Here is a 17242-nt window from a genome sequence, read left to right as displayed (position 1 = left end):
ATTATAGAAAATGTTACATGTATTCACAAGTAGAACGGTGTCGTGTACACAATGTACGTCCACTGTCACTGTCACCCAGAGTTGTCAACTCCTGGCCCCTGTGGTTTCATCTGTACCCTCACCCCTGTGTTCTTTAGAAGCAAAGCCAGCCATATTATTTTCTTCTGCAAATATTTCAGTATCTCTAAAACAAAGATTCTTTTAAAAAAACATAATCCCAATGCTGTTCCCACAAGAGGTTAATGTTAAGTTAGTGATGTCCCCTCCAAAGGGATGGCCCCCCTCCCCCCACTGCGTAAAAGCTATCAAGTGTGTAGTTGGGGCACTTGAATATCCCAGCACTGGCCCCCTGGTCTGGGGGGTCCTGGTCGAGTCTGAACTGGTGGGGTCGCAGCTGGCGCTGGCTGGGCCATCCGAGTGGATGGTGGATCCCAGCGTGGGCGCCGCGATGGTATCTGCTTTGCCCCGGGCGGGAACCGCAAGATCAAAGGGCGCCTCGCGCTCGGGCGCTTCAAAGCCGGCCAGGCAGCCCGGATTGATGCCGAGAAGGAGAGCGCTCTGCTGATGTAATCGTAGCCTGTGAGACAGGTTCTTTTTTTTTTAAGTTTAAACAAAGACACCCCTTGTTTGTTTAGGGAGGTGAAGCGTGTGCCGGGGAGGGCATGCGGCCTCTGGAGGGCTCCACTCTGGGCTGGTGGGCCCGCGGTAGGGCAGGAATGCTGCAGGTGGCTGCAGTTTTCTTAGATGCACTTGTAGAATTTTCCGTAAAAGACAAACTGCTTCTGTTAGGATCAGCTGATTTTTGTCCGTTTCTTAGGGTGGTCGGGTTTGTTCCCAAGTGACACTCCTGAGATTTTGGAAGCAGCGTCCTCTGGTGGGCGAGTCAGGCCTTGGAACACCCCTGTGAACCAGGCGGGGCGACAAACCAGCAAGTAGGCAAGGGGTCTGTGGTCTGCCTTTGGTCCTTCCCACCCCTCGCTCTAGAAAGAAACCTCCTCTGTCCCTTCCCCAGTGGGTGTGAGAGGCTTGCCTGAGGCTGGTGAGCAGGGCAATCCCCTTGTTGGGGGCGGAGGTTCCCAAGAATATGGCTGAATGCCAGGGTCTCCACCACCCTAGCCTGAATATTCTCATAGTCTTTGCAAAAATCACAGACCCATGGGAGATCTTCCCCTGCCTTTTGTAGTTGTTCAGTACACACATCCGTGAAACCCCGTGCCATATACACCTCCATGAGTAAAATCATAGCCGTACTCCACTTTCTTGCTTAGTAAGTTACACAGACAAAGCAGTCCTCCCAGCTGAGCCAGCTTCTTGGATGTGGAGTTCCCTCCCAAGATCTCCCCACATCAGAGCTCAGGATCAGCGGGGCAGGGGTACTCACCAGTCTCAAGTCCACCTCGGCATCTTGCAGCATCCCACCCAAACCCAGTATGTGTAAGTCCAGATTTCTCTTCTCAGACAAGTCTGTTTCTTTTGGGTTCCAGTCTGTTACTCAGGCTAAAAACCTGGTGTCTCTCTAGACTGTCTTTCCTTACCTGACCCCATGATGCCTTTGTCTGTGCACGTTGAATTGTCTGTAAGTTCCTTGAGGGCAAGACTGGGGGGATTTTTTCCTTTTTTTAACTACAAATCAGATTTTCCCCATCTTTTACAGAAGCACTTCCCTCCAACATTTTATTACGAAAAATTTCAGATAGGAAAAGTGAGAGAATTTTACGGTGAACACCCATATACCCATCCATCTGTATTCTACCATTAACATTTATTATACTTGCTGTATCACATATCTGTCCATCTGATGTGCCTTTAATGTTTGAAACCTGAGCACATGTATATCTAGCACGTAGTAGGTGCTCATGTTTTCATGGATGTGACAGTATTTTGAGGTTCCCCTTTTATTCTGTTTCTACCACTTTGAGATCCAGATCTATCTGTCTGTCTCTATCTTTCTCTCTCTAAAGTTGGGAACAGCCTATGGGATCTTGTTTCTTTATTCAGACACTCAAGGGAGAACTCAGGACCACCTGGGGCATGGAGTTGTTTTGGAGACCCCCTTGTGTTTGAATGACTTGCCCCATCACGTTTCCTGAAGCAGAGTCCGTTGCCCTTCCTTCATGTTGTTCCTCCTTTTGCCTTCTGGCCAGGTGACCTTGTGGCTGCAGTGAGCATGGGCCCATTTTGTTCAGAGGCTTGTAGGTTTTTATACAAGGGGGCTACCTTAGAGTGTGAGTTAGCCAGCTGAATGGAACTTCTGGTGGGTTTTAAACAAACTGGTTTAAAAAATCTGTAGGTACAACAATATTGTGTGATTTTTTTTGTTGTTTTTTAAATGAATAAAACGTGTCACGTTTCTTGAAATATCAGTATGAACTTGCGTTTTGGGAGGAAATTTCATTGGAATTGGCAAAGTCCGCTTATCCTCTGACCCTTTCATAGAAAGGCTTTAGCTCTCACTTGCACATCTGCTCAAAGGATCTCAGAAGCCTGCAATATTTTGACTTATTATAGGTAAAATGAATAAGTTTTGCCAAGTTAAGATGAACCACAACTTGTTGCACTTAGGCTGGCTTCCCATGAACTCTTCTTTTTCTTTGCTTTGCTTTGATTTGTATTCCCTCCAAAACAAGTTGACGTGATTGTGTGTGTGTGTGTGAAGTCTTTTAAAGTAGAAGAAGCACTTTCTTTCACTGTTGTAAACAGGAAATGGACAAGATCTACAAGCTTATCTGATTCTTACCTGATTCTTTCCCTTCATAGAATGGGTAAGCTCTTCCTTTCTTGAATGGCAATCATATTTTAGTGCCAACCTGTGGCTTCCCTGCTTAAGGGCCTCGGGCTCAGATAGGTTTCAGTTTTGTGTGTGTGTGTGTGTGTGTGTATTCAGAAGAATGACCTGACTTTGCTGTGGTCTCCTGTGGCCTCCAGGGTGCCAAGAGATCTGTGATGTGAGTTGCGTACTGGACCTGCTGACTACGCCTTTTTTGCTGGTGTCCTACCTATTTTATTTTGCTGTAGCTTAGGAGGCAGCTACACAACCTTTTAATAATGACGCTAAGACCACCATCTCCAGTTTGATTCTGTTTAGAGACCTTATTTTGTGCAGTATAGATCTGTGATCCAGTGACAATTGTGAGTTGTTGGTGGCTCCCTACCCACTATCATGGTCTGTACTTAATTTTTGCCCAACTCTTTCATTTTGAAGTGTTTTTTTTTTCTTTTGGTGAGGAAGATTGGCCCTGAGCTAACATCTGTTGCCAATCTTCCTCTTTTTGCTTGAGGAGGATTGTCCCTGAGCTAACATCTGTGCCAGTCTTCCTCTATTTTGTATACGAGATGCTGCCACAGCATGGCTTGATGAGCAGTGTGTAGGTCCGTGCCTGGGATCCAAATCTGTGAACCCCGGGCTGAAGTGGAACACGCGAACTTCACTACTATGCCACTGGGCCGGCCCCCATTTTGAAGTTTTTAAGCCCATAGAAAAGTTGAATGAATGGTTCAGTGTGTGGCAGAATGTTAACAATTGCTCAATTTGTACTTTAACACATACACTGTGTGTGTGTGTGTGTGTGTGTGTGTGTGTGTGTGTGTATTTCTGTTTTGGCTGACCATTTGAAAGTTGCCAATATCATGACATTTTACCCTCAGTATTCCAGCATACATCTGTCTGCTAAGACTAAGGACATGCTCCTAATCACTGTGCCGTCATCACACCTATGAACTTGATACACTTAATTTCTCTGATTATCTCAGAAATGTCTTTTATAGCTGGCTTTAAGAAACCCAGGATCCATTCAACGTTCTCCTGTAGTATTTAACTTTTAAAGTAGTTATGTTACATGGATGCACAGACACTATAATGCTAATGGGAAGCAAAATAAAAGGAAAGGCTTCTCCCACAATCCTGCTATCACAACAAACCAAACCAATTTTGCTTTTCCATCTCTTCTTATGGTCTTTAAAAATGAAGCTTTGGACAGATTTTTTGGTTCATTTTTATGACCATCCATGAGATAATTGAAGGTATCACGGAAAGTAAAAAAAAAAAAAAGAAAGGAAACTGACCAAAGACTGTTGTGCTGTTTCACTACATAAGCAAAAATTATGGTCTTTGAAAATTCTTGCTGAGAGATTTGGAATTTTGTTAGGAATACCAAGAAGCCAGTGGCCTTTGAGTTATGTTTGAATCAAGAGGGAAGAAATCAATTCTTCCCTTTGTTTGTTCAAAGTTTGACTTTTTTAATGATATAACAGCATCTATAGATCTTGGCACTCCTTTTTCCAAGGTGGTTTTCCCACCTTGGCCCTATTGATATTTGGACCTGGATGGTTCTTTGTGGTGGGTCCTGTCCTGTCCATTGGAGGATGTTGAGCAGCATCCCTGGCCCCCACGCACTAGATGCCAGTAGCAACTCCCCCTCCCCAGTCATAACATCTAGAAATGTCTCTAGACATTGCCAAACGTCCCTTGGTTGAATGGAGAAGGATGACAAAATTGTCCTTAGTTAAGAACCATCAGTCTAGAAGCTCTTTAGGGTTAATTATTATTTTTTTTTTTTAATTTTTTTTGTGAGGGAGATCAGCCCTGAGCTAACATCCATGCCAATCCTCTTTTTTTGCTGAGGAAGGCTGGCCCTGAGCTAACATCCGTGCCCATCTTCCTCTACTTTATGTGGGATGCTGCCACAGCATGGCCTGACAAGCAGTGTATCGGTGTGCGCTGGGGATCCGAACCCTGGACCCCCAGCAGCAGAGCACGCGCACCTAACTGCTAGGTCATGGGGCCGGCCCCTAGGGTTAATTATTGAGTTGATGTTTACTGTGCTACTGATGATTTTCTGGAGGGACATTTCCTGTTATAATGAGAATTCAATTATTTTAAATCCTGTCTCAGTTTGAGAACCTAGAATTTTCTAGATGTCACTCGCTAAGGGATTGAAATCAGTTGGCACATGACAGTTGAGTGTGTGCCTTTTCGTGTTTTCACACCTTGTTATCTGATACTCTTGGTACCTGTAGGTGGTTGGGTAATTGAAAAGGGTCAGTTAAGTTGAGGCACAGAATGATTTAAAAAAGAAGGATAGTTTAAAATGATGTTTTAACTAAGGCCTACGTAAGTGGACATTCATGCCCAGGGTTTTGTGAATGGGCCCGCTGATTTGCGCTCCTTAAAGTCTTATGTTAGGGCCGGCCCTGTGGCTTAGCGGTTAAGTGCGCGCGCTCTGCTACTGGCGGCCTGGGTTCAGATCCCGGGCGCTCACCACTTCTTTGGCCATGCTGAGGCGGCGTCCCACATACAGCAACTAGAAGGATGTGCAACTATGACATACAACTATCTACTGGGGCTTTGGGGAAAAAAAGGAGGAGGATTGACAATAGATGTTAGCTCAGAGCCAGTCTTCCTCAGCAAAAGGAGGAGGATTAGCATGGATGTTAGCTCGGGGCTGATCTTCCTCACCAAAAAAAAAAAAAAGTCTTACGTTAGTTTTATCCTTGAATGTATCACTTAAAATTTATAGTTCTGGGGAGTTTCTTTTAAGCGAGTCAAAAACTTATAGTTATTTGTAAAGCTATCAGGAGCCTTCTAGAATTTCGCTTTTTTTCATCTAGTCTTCAAAAGTTGCACTTAGTTCTCAGCCTTTTTTTTTTAGTTATTTGCCTTCGTTTAATCTTTCTTTCCAAAGTATTTGACTTAGTTTTCTTAGGATAAAACTCTTTTTTTTTTTGCATCGTTTAAGATTTAGTTTAGTTACATACTTACAGCAGGTAGAGTTGGCATAAAAAGATCTAGAAACATGTACAGCTTGGCTGATGGGAGCAGTGGTGTGTGGGGGTCCTAGAGAGTGGTGTCCTGGCCAGGAGTCTGCAGTAGGAGCAGGCATCAGTTAGTGGTTAATTGGGCAGGTCTGTTTATAGCCCCTACTATATTCTGAAGTATGTGGAGAGGCTCCCAGAGAAGGTGGTATCCTTTCTAAGTGTGTGCCCTCCTTAGGAGTCAGAAGATCTGGCTTTAAGCCCCAGTTCTATCACTTTCTCTTTGGATTTGGGGCAAGCCCCTTAGTGGCCCCAAGCCTCTGGTTGCTCTTCTGTCAAGTGAGAATTATAGTAATGCTTGTCTTAATTACCGAGCAGGTCATCCTGCAGGTTACACACCGGTCACGTAACAGGACACATCTTTGTAGGTGTTCCCTGGGACACTGGTATGTTATTTATTTATTTATAATTTTATTTATTTTTTTCCCCCAAAGCCCCAGTAGATAGTTGTATGTCATAGCTGCACATCCTTCTAGTTGCTGTATGTGGGACGCGGCCTCAGCATGGCCGGAGAAGCGGTGCGTTGGTGCGCGCCCGGGATCCGAACCCGGGCTGCCAGCAGCGGAGTGCGGGCACTTAACTGCTAAGCCACGGGGCTGGCCCACACTGGTATGTTATTAATGAGCCATCTATTGCTGAGCCCAAGAATTGATTTGCTCTTCTGAGGATGTGTTGGCTGCATCTTGCTCTTTGATCACAGAGTGCTTGAACCTCACAGTGAGAGCTTTCGGTCAGAACAGGAAACAGAGGAGGCTTGGCTCAGTACAAATTCATACCCATTTCTGTGGAAACAGCTTTGGGCTCCTACCATGCTGATGCTGAAGGCACGTGGCGTGGCTGAATCTTTGTCACTGGCTTCTCAGTGATGAACGCAGAGAGCAGGCCGGGGTGAGGCGGCAGGAGGTGAGAGGACCAGGATCTTGGCTGGAGTGTAAGAGGCAGCCAGGGTTCTCGTCACAGGTCGTTTACCCATGCTTTGATGTGTATGCAAAGTGAGTGACTTGTGAAGACCACACTACCCTGGAGGAAAAGAAGCAGTTGTTTCACAGTGCAACATTTTAGAGTCTTTTGGAAGGTAAGAAATATTTATGCCAGGATGCCACTTTCATTCTTTCATCAGCAGGTTGACCAACGTTGGAGCCGTCTGCCAGAGTCTTGTGCTGTTGAATGGTTAGATCAATCTTGCACTGATGTTCGTACCTCGAAGGACCTTTTGTTGTGTACCGTTGTGAGTTATAGAAACTTGGCCTGCATAAACTGGAGCCGATGCAATTGTTCTTTGTAACCTTCCTTCCCTGCCCCACAAAGGAAGCCAGAATCAGCCCAGTAGATGAAGATGTTACTTTGTGAGTACTTGTGTAACCTGAAGAAGACTGAAATTGTGTAGCACTTAGCATCAGGGAAACCCTGGGATTATTAGGGCAAGTTGTTATTAGTACAGCACAAATTCTGCCCTTAGGCCAGCATTAATCTTTTGACGTGAGAATTGACAAAGGAGAAAACAGTCATGGAGGCTACTCCTTTGTTAGGGAACTCCATCTGTCCCTCTGTGCCAGGCACTATATTAGGCACTAGGGATGCTGCAGTGGAAAAGACAAAAATCCCTGCCCTCGTGGAGCCCCACATTGTACTGGGGAATCTAGGTCCCAGCACATTTTCATCCTAGAATCAGAGGGACTCTTCCTGCCCAGTTCCACTGGGCTAGACATGTAAAGAGAATGTGCAATCAAGGAACAACTAAGCTTGGTCAAATAGCAAAATACGGGTGAGGTTCCTCTGGTCAGAGGAGGCAGAGTGATGGGGACACACTGAGCTCAGTGACACATCACTGTAGACAGCCTGGGAGAACCACGGAAAGGACGGTGCAGGTCGTCAGCCAGGTGTAGGGCCAACTTGGAACAAAGACCGTGGAAGGGACAGGTGTGGTGTGTGGTACCTGTAGCTGAGGCTCAGATGATAATCTTACCCTGCTCAAGCATGGTGAGGACTGTTCAGCCATGCAGACGCTCATTGCTGAGTGCCTAAGTATTTGAAATCAAGGATGCAAGCAAAGAAATAGGGAGTTCTGCATGGGGTAGTAGGGTGTGGAATTGCTGATGTGTATCTTAGCCAGAAGAGGCCTTGTCCCCTCTCCTGGCTTGGTTTCCTCACCTATAAAATGAGGCCTGCATCTCAAAGGTCTCTCCTGGTTTGAATTAAAAAAAAAAAATCTCCACATTGTTGAGTAAGAATGTAACCAGTTGCCTCTTTGATCTTTGATCAATGATCCACATGAGTGGAGGTGACCTGGCTTTTCCTGGTTCCCGTTACCTTTGGAATGAACACAAAATGTCTATTTTGTAGATGACCAGGTCCCTATGGCACATACAGAATCTGGGGTAGTGTGAGAGTATAGTAGCCACACAGCAACACTGAGTCATTGTGTGAGTATACTTATAATCTGTCACCAGGCTTCTCTGCTCTGCCGTAACTCCAGCTGAGAGGCAAGACCAAGCAGAGAAGTGGGCTTCTGCAGCTGGAACCCTGAAAGCCTGTACAGGGCTGACACATATTTCCTTAAATCCTTGTCTTGGGTGTCACTGGCTACGGTGACTCCTTTTAAGAACCCTCATGGGAGAAAGTCACCAAATATCTGTCTGCTCAGCAGGAGCTCTGATGCCTTCTCTTTACCAGCAGTAAATCTTCAGTGCACGTCCTCTCTGAGATACACTGTTCCTTCTCTCCCTTCTTCCCCGTGCCCCCTTCCTCTCCCTCCTTCTACTTTAAAGAAAGAAAGCAAAACTTCTAATTATATGGAAACAAAGATTGCCAAGGTTTATTAGAGTGAAGCGTTGTGGGTGTGTGTGTGTTCCATGTATAATAGTGGCCACATCTTCCAAAGTACATCATCTGACATTTGAGAATATAGACTTCCCTCTCAGGGTAAAGCTGTATTTTAATAGCTTGTGGTTTTTAAAATATCATCTAAACTCGTGAACAAGCGCATTCTTCTCAATTATACCCCAACTCTACCATGATCTTCCCTTTCTTCTCCTTAATTTCTGTAGAAATTATTGGACTCTACTTATAAAAACTAGGGGATTGTACATTATAGTTCAAAAATGAATCAGTTCGAGTCTGTGCAGTATGGTAATTAAAAGGAGTTTTAGGTGTTATTCTGAATTTTTAGAAAGAGCATTCCTGAACCTGAATGAAGCAGTCAGCATTCTGGTGAGCCACAGGCTTATGGAGCAAATGTTGGAGTCTTCTGATGGGCCCCATAACTATTAAGGAGTTAACGTTACCTCTGCCATGTCTAAACATTAACCAGAGGGCTTCCTCTGCTGTTATCTCTTATCAACAATTGCTTGGAACATTCTCTGGCAGTCGAGCTTTGTTTTTCCTCTGAGGAGATGCTAGAACAGGATGAGAATAGACATTAGGCTCAACAAAGGAAGATTCTTGATTATGTCCAAAGAAACACTGGCTTTGTGGGGATGTAGAGTTTGCCTTCTTAACATTTTGTAACCTCCTGTCAACATCCCCCCCCAACACACACACACACCCTCACACACATGCATAGTTACCTGGAGCTGGGGGACAGGGTGTAATAATTATTTTATTGTGTAATGATGAATGGTACCTCTTTTCCTATTTGGGATACTCATTAAAGTTGCTTCATGGGGACAGAGTGATGGTGAGGTGCAATTGAGGCACACAGTTGAGTGCCTTCTGCTTGAGGACCTGAGGTATTAGTGCTCTCCAGGTCACTCATATTTGGGGGGACAAGTAGAGGGGGTGCTGCTCTACTGCAGATGTGTTTATCTGGTTATTGACAAAAGGCTGGGTGACCCAGAAACTTAAACCCGGAGAAGAACAAAAGTACTTTCACACTTACAAATGGGAAGATCTTGGAGGCTCTTGAATAGCTCCTCTGGAGTGCTTTCTTTGCCACCTAGTTTCTTTGGAGCTGTGGCTTCTAATAGCTTCTCAGCCCAGAGGGCCCCATAAAATTTTAGCCTGTTTCTATATAGAGTGCTTTGGAGTGGCCATTTCTCTCTGCCTCTTATTTACTCTCAAATACCCTTTGGAAAAAGAGCCGATGAGGTGCATTGAGACTTGGTATCAAAAGCCATTCATTGATAGCCGTTGCTCGGTTCTCCCGTACTTTTGGCCTTAAATTTTGTAAAAAAAAAAAAAAAAAAAAGAGGTTTAAGGAATTATTCCTATAAGGTAAGAAGACATATACATTAAAATCTAATCAGTAAAAGAGTATATAGATTGAAAAGGAGAAGCCCTCCCACCCTGCTTTTCTTCCTGTAGATGCCACTGTGACCAGCTGGGTGTCAGATTTTTCTTTTCTGTGCATTTATCTATGTACCCTGTTCCTTGACTTGCTGACTCAGGGATTCTCTGAATATAGCAGGGTACACAAGGTACACCATAACCACATCCCATCATGGCTTCCGATTCAGATTGGATGAAACAGCACACACTCCCAGGCATTTGTGGGGGAATGGCGCTTATCTTAAGCCCCAGGGATTCACTTCTTCTCTTCTCTTGTAAGCTTTCAGGCACTGCCCCACTTTCTGGACCTGGCTGTCACGATTCTTGATTCTTCCTATGTTGTTCTCCTAATAGAGCTCTTCTGGGATAGAATGTTTGAATATCTCAATTCCTTCCACCTCAGATACGGACACACAGACCCTGCCTCTGTGCCTGCCCTTTGTCCCTAGAGGTACCCCTGTGAGAGCCCTGGTCACGAGATCTGCTCTGGCCCTGCAGAGGCAGCCCACTTCAGAGTCCCATGTGATAAAGTCCAACGGGTTTTCAGGTTTCCAGTCACTCTGTCCCGACCTTAGCATTGCTCTTTGGTGGCTTTGGTTTTTGGGTGCTCTGCCCATGTCCTCAGTTCATTTCTCTTCATTCTGGGCTCTTCGCTTGAAGTATACTCACCAGGCTCCACTCCTTGAGGTCAAGACTGCTGTTTTTCTACCCATGGAAGCTGGCCTGTCTGCTGTTGAACCCATATGTGAGTGAGGTGCCCACACCAATACATCTGGCCAGCTGCCCTGGGTCAGCCCACTGCCTCCTCCCATCTCCTCCAAGGTTTGTTAGGTTCCAGCCTCCAGTGGCTGCAGAAGTGATTTTCTACAATTCTATCTCTATGGTTTATGATAGAATCCATTTTTCTAAACCTGATATAGAGTTACTTCCACCAGCAACAGTATTCTCTTAGGGTCTCCAAAGAGGCTCCCCCACCTGGATTCCCAACCACCTCACTAACCCAGGGGGTTGGGAGACGGGGGTAGATGATCTTTTTGTCTCAAGCGGTGCTGCTTGTACTTTTGTCCTTCACCACTCGTGTGCACTGAACCCCATGGATGGCCTTTTCCAGTGCCATCCGCAGTGTGAGAGAGTGCAGGGGTGTAGCCAAAAGGCACAGTCCAGGTAATTTAGGAAGCTAGACTCTGTTCTCCTCGGCATAGGTTTCTCTGCATCAGTCAGTCACTCCCAAGTGCCGTCATTGTCATTCACCTTGGCGCCTTTATTGCCAGTCTCCGCTGCTCCCAAACTCATGCAGAGGTCTTCCAGCCACAGGTGCCTGATCAGGGAGAATGGTCTCCTGTCTCTCCACACTCAAGTTTCATTCTCCTATCCTCTGGCTGAAAGGCCTGACCTGACTCAGCCATGACCAGATGAGCTTGTTCCATCTTTCATCTCTGCCTGTACAGCCTGGGTCTTGTGGCTGTCAAGCCCAACCAACATGCCACACCTGTGCGGTCTCCCACCCTGATGATGTACTGTCCCCTAGCCCGGGAGTACATCAGCAGTGGGCCCTGATGCCTTTCAGGTCCAAGTGCCTGGCACCTCTCTTGGGATCCTGAGGCCAGCTCAGCACCTGGGAATGTGGCTCCTCTCCCTGGGCCGTGAAGATGCCCTGAGTTGCTGTGCAGTTGTGAGTGGCTTACCTCTGATTGGTTTAGTCTTGTTTCTCTCCCCCTCCTCCCCTCCTTGGCTTGAGGAGGTAGTAATTTTTAAAGTAACTTTTTAAGGTTAGATTTCTGTGCTTTTCTTGACCATGGCTTTCATAGAGCTCAGCCACCAGACACAAGCAGCCCCTTGAGTGCCTCCAAAAGTAGAGCTGAAATGCGTACTTCACAGGTCTTCTACATGAGGTGCAAGTCCTGCACTTTCCAAGGAGTCTACAGATATACCTGGAGGGGAGGAAGCCAGCTGGGGATTATAAATACTCCTGGACCTCAGATTGGATGGAAGAAGGACATGAGGGCCCGTTCTGAAGCCGGGGCTTGTTATCTAGCATGGCACCTTGTTCATCTGAGCTGCTACTACATACAGGTTTAAGTTTGTTTTTTTTTTTAGTCATGAAGATGAGTCTCTGCCTCTTAAACTGTCATGCCCTCGCTGGTGCTGTTAACATAAAATTGAGACTAGAGACCATAAATCTGAAGATGAAGATGATAAGCTGTTGCCCACAAACTTCTCTTACAATAAAAATTTTTTTAAAAAAGAAAACCCCCCATTCCAGACTTGTTTGTCTGAGATTTGTCTCTGTAGGTACCCCAGAGGCCCCCACGGAAGCTGGCTTGGGGTGGCGGGGAGATGAGGATGGACAGAACAGGTCAGTTTGAGTTGGGACTGGCCTGTGCCTGCCTCTCAGTATATGTAGCGTGTTAAGGCCCGTGTCTGGTCTTAAAATGCTATCCATCCATCAACATACTGACCCCCTTTTCAAGTTTCATTCTATTGTTTTGACTATAAAAGTGACACTTGTTACAAAACCAGTTTCTGTGATCTAGAACAGTGTTCTCAAACTTCTGTGTGCATCAGAAGCATCTGGCCCCGCCTTTAAAGCGTCTGATTCAGTGGCTCTGGGGTGGGGCCTGAGAATTTGCATTTCTGACAAGTTCCCAGATGTTCCTGCTGTTGCTGCTCCTGCTGATCCGGCAGCCACCCTTTGAGACCCGCTGATCTAGAAGGTACAAGAAAATGAGCATCATCTTCAATCTTACTACTCAGAACCATTGTTTACAGTTTAGAGTATGATGAAAATATACTTATATATATATGGACATATTCTTAAAAGCAAAGATAGTTCTGTGCTATACATATTATTGCTTTTTTAAATAACCTTTTTATTTTCAAATAGTTTAGATTTACAGGGAAGTTTCAAAGATAGAACAGGGAGTTCCTGTATACCCTGCGCCCACTTTTTCTTATTGTTAATATCTTACCATTCTTATCGTACATTTGTCACAACTAAGGAACCAACATTGGTACATTAGTATTGACTAAATTCTACACTTTTATTACTTTTAGTGAAAATACATGAATGTGTTTTTATAATAAGATTCAAATACCAAAACTGCATAGTGACAGAAGTGAAGGACCTCTTCACTCCTCCCATCCCACTCCCAGTATATTTCAGAGTATTTTTTTGTATACTTGTCTACACATGTAATTATACACACACACATATCTTGGGACGTGCTTTTTTCATTTAAATACAGTTTTTCTCTATCAGTATATCTAGATTTGCCCCATTGTGTTTTAATGGATAGCACACATTGTTTTGTACCCTTTTAAAATTTAATAATATCTTATCAGTTTCCAGATTCTAAATCTAGTAGATTAAATGTGAGGTCTGGCACACCTCCCTTTTATCTTGCATTGGAGGTTAGAGATTATTTGCCCGCCTTTGTGGATTACTTAGCGTGTTCCAGGCACTGCCAAGCATTTAACATATACTATCTAACACGGTTATCAAAACAACCTTATGAAACAGGTATCATTATTATCCCTATTAACAGATGAGGAAACTGAGGGTCAGGGAGGTTAAGCAAGCAAAACCCTTTGACAACTTTCCAGCCGAAGCAGGCTCTCTGGCGTCTTGGGTGCCATGAGCCACTCAGCTTTGTCTGAACATTGTTTGTACAGCCTTCTTCTTCTTCTTTTTTTTTTTTTTTTGTGAGGAAGATCAGCCCTGAGCTAACATCCATGCTAATCCTCCTCTTTTTGCTGAGGAAGACCGGCTCTGAGCTAACATCTACTGCCAATCCTCCTCCTTTTTTTTTTTCCCCACTGCCCCAGTAGATAGTTGTATGTCGTAGTTGCACATCCTTCTAGGTGCTGTATGTGGGACACGGCCTCAGCATGGCCGGAGAAGCGGTGTGTCGGTGCGCGGCCGGGATCCGAACCTGGGCCGCCAGTAGTGGAGCACGCGCACTTAACCGCTAAGCCACAGGGCCGGCCTCTGTACAGCCTTCTTGTGTGCTGTGCTCAGTGGTGGAATATGAAGGTGAAGGATGTCCTTAAGGAACTCACAGTCTAGTTGGGGAGGGATGCATATACACAAATAATTATAAGTATTACAGTGGGGGTTTTAAGTGACTGGTAGGTTTTTGATGCCTTAAGTAAAATCCACTGGAGGAGGGGATGTGTGCCTAGAAGTGGGGCAGTACAGATGGAGGTATAGCAACAGTCTTGGCAATCAGACTTGAGTTCGAATTCTGAGTGTTACTTTTTAGCTGAGTGACTCCAGGCAAGGCACTTAACCTTTCTGAGTTTTTGTTATGAGTATCTTAAAAGATACTTCTTATGATTGTTGTTAAGATTAAATAAATACATATTAAGAACCAGCTATTGTTATGCTTAATAAATATATTAATTTCTCAGGACTAAATCCTACAGCCCTCCTGGAACCCCGTGTACCTTCGTCTTTGCTTTCTCAGAGCATTCTTGTGACCGGCCTCACTCTTGGCATTTAACCCTCATCCCATGTACGTTTTATTCTGTTCGTACCTTCTCTCTTCTGTGTAACTACAGTCTCTTGAAAGGGCAGAAGCTGTGCCTTTCATTCTTGCATCCCCTGCAGTTTAATGGAAACACGTTAAATATCAGTTGCAGAACCAGATGCTGTAGAAGCGGCTCACATCCTACATGCCAAGATGGGTCGAGCTTAAACATTAGCATTTTTGGAGAGTTTTTTTTCACCTCTTCCAACCATCCTTCCCACTGGGTTTTTTAGACATTAGTCTTTTACACCCAAACTTGAGTTTTTAACGTAGAAAGGTAACTGAACATTTTGTTCAACAAGAGTTTTAGTGAATTATATCTTGATATATGAGTAGTCTGCGTTATGAATTCACTTAATCCTTGGCTCTTTCACTGGGAGGAAAGATTTATGTTGATATTTTCTCCCCACTTAGAAAAGCAGAACAAAATCTCAGCAGGCCTGCATCTTGTGTAGCCAAGACAATTCTGACCAGGCTGCCACAGGTTAGATAAAATGCTGTTGGCTTTTTTCCTTTGCTACTTCTGCTTGGGGTAGGGAGCATTCTGGCAAGGATTCTGGGCCAGTGAAGCTAGAACAATACTGTAAAGAAGTTTGGTTGAAGATGAGGCTAAGTGAGTTAAAGGAAAGACTAGTTTCTTTACTGTATAATGACTTAGAGAAGTTTCTAAGTTTGTCCTAGGGGATTGGTGGTTAAAGCATGTTCCTTGTCAACCTGAACTGTCTAAATAGTAATCTTGAGAAGAAGTAGGGCAATGTTATTTTTTCCTCCTTCCCCTGGAAAATCAGCTGAACTCCACACACTGGTTGGAAAGTAGGCTTGACTCGTCAAGTATGTGAAAATCCACTCTCCTAGACTCAAAGAGCAGGATTCCCATTTCTGAGGGGCAGTAGCAGAGAGCCACACTAGTTTTCTGCTTTTTGTTTTTTTTTTTAGGAGTTTGCTCCCCCTAAGAGAGCCAAGTATTCAGAAAACTTAACCACAGGTTCTTCATCCATTCAGACTTAATCTGGTCATTCAGAGGCCCTTGCCCTCCCCTTTAGAGGCTGCCAGCGCCTGACCTGGGGCCACAGAGGTCTTCCTCTGGGCCTTCGGAAGGCTGGGAGGGCAGGAGCAAGTCTGATTCTTTGAGTAGGGGGTTGGGTTGGGTCTCATAAACTTAATGTCCAGTTGTGAACTGTAAACGAGACCAACCAGCAGGGATTTACTCTCCTCCGTAATTTGCCATTGCAGCCAGAAGCTTCTAAAGGTTTCAGCGAAAAAAATTTATAAAAATGACGAAATATAACAGAAATTTATTTCACTGAGGTTGTTCATTTTATGGACAGTTGTTCCTTTTCAGGCACTTGAATCACTCATGAATTTCTTTTTTTCTTTCTCCCTTTTTCTGCCTTCGATTTTCTAACATGTTTAGAGACAGAAGTAGAAGGCCTTAAGAAGTCTTACTTCTTGGAAATAAGTGCCTACATCTCTCCTTACACTTCTGTTTTCCTCTGACACTGAAAAAACAGGAGTAGAAATAGAGTCCTTAGAAATCCTATCACTATAGAAAGGATTAGCTTGAGGTGATGGTGGTGGTGGTGGCGGCTGAGGAAGAAAATTCTGAGGCCTTTGCACGCTCCTTTGGTGTACTTGTTTGTTTATTAGCTGTGTGGCAAGAAGGTGCCCAGAGTAGTGCAAATTTACATTTATTGATTTGAAGTCAGAGTTTTTTAATTTTTATTTTTTTAATTTCATATTTACTCATTTACTCATGTCCACTTGGCAGAGGACAAGTACAGATAAAGTCTTGGCCTATTGAAAGAGCCATTTAAATTTTATTTGATTTTTGTTTTTAAACACATTTTATATCTGTAAAATGTGGTGAAGACAGATCCATTGATAAAAACAGATTGCATAAGTCTTCCACTTCTGAGTGTTTACTTGGGAAGAACTCACCCGTGCCATTTTAGCTTTGTCCTTTCACATGGGATTTGGTTCTGTGATAGTTTCAGGCCTGAACTCTTTCTGTGTGTATATCTAGCCCTACGAACCTCTCACCTCTTTCAGGAAATCATTTTGAGCAAACCTTACCTTCTTTGATGGTCTGAGCACTTTCTCAACAGAGCTGTGAGATGAAGACACAGAGAGCCGGGGCAAGAGGTGTCCACCTGCCTGGTGCCTGACTTCTGTGAAAACCCACTGGAACCAACAGACAGACTGTTCTTTGGAAGAGAAGAGAGAACCAGCACTTTCATTTGCATCAAGCCATTTGGTAGCAGCCAGAAACCAAGTGAGGAACAAAGACCAAGCTTTTAACCTCTCTTCGTCTTGTCCCTAGACCTTTATGGTTGTCACCCATCAGTGGAAAAAACTGCAGCCTGGAAGTTGGGAGATGTGGCCTCTAGATGATCTGGGAAACCTTGAGCAAGTCTCTTGACGGCCCATGGTCTGTCTTCACAGTGAGGAGGTGGAACTTGATTCTCTAGCGGTCTCTTTCCCCTGAGTCCTGTGTGATTCCATGGGCCAGTGCTATATGAGGGGTTGGAGATCTCAAATGTGAAAGGGACTGTTTGAGACATCCACTTAGGGGCTGTGAAGTCTGTTGACTTGTGTCTTGTGTCTTTCACCTGGAAAAATGAGGGTAGCTTCTACCC

The 17242-nt window shown here is 44.6% G+C and overlaps 1 protein-coding gene across 3 annotated transcripts in view; it reads left to right on the top strand.

Annotated features, from left to right (window-relative positions):
* Window positions 1–17242, top strand: part of ZNRF3 (zinc and ring finger 3) — a 148646-nt gene that overhangs the window by 31877 nt on the left and 99527 nt on the right. The window contains exon 1 of one of the 3 annotated variants that reach the window (XM_087424009.1): window positions 16356–16878. The exons of the other annotated variants lie outside the window; for them this stretch is intronic. The gene's annotated coding sequence lies outside the window, so the exon portion shown is untranslated. Of the gene's footprint in view, window positions 1–16355; window positions 16879–17242 lie in introns of those variants that run through there. 3 annotated transcript variants of the gene reach the window in all.

The sequence above is a fragment of the Ceratotherium simum genome, chromosome 35 (genome assembly GCF_057802395.1).
Source record: "Ceratotherium simum simum isolate JZ-2026a chromosome 35, ASM5780239v1, whole genome shotgun sequence".
Classification (NCBI taxonomy): Eukaryota; Metazoa; Chordata; class Mammalia; order Perissodactyla; family Rhinocerotidae; genus Ceratotherium; species Ceratotherium simum.
Note: the sequence above shows the minus strand (reverse complement) of the source record. Positions and strands in the feature narration are given on the sequence as shown.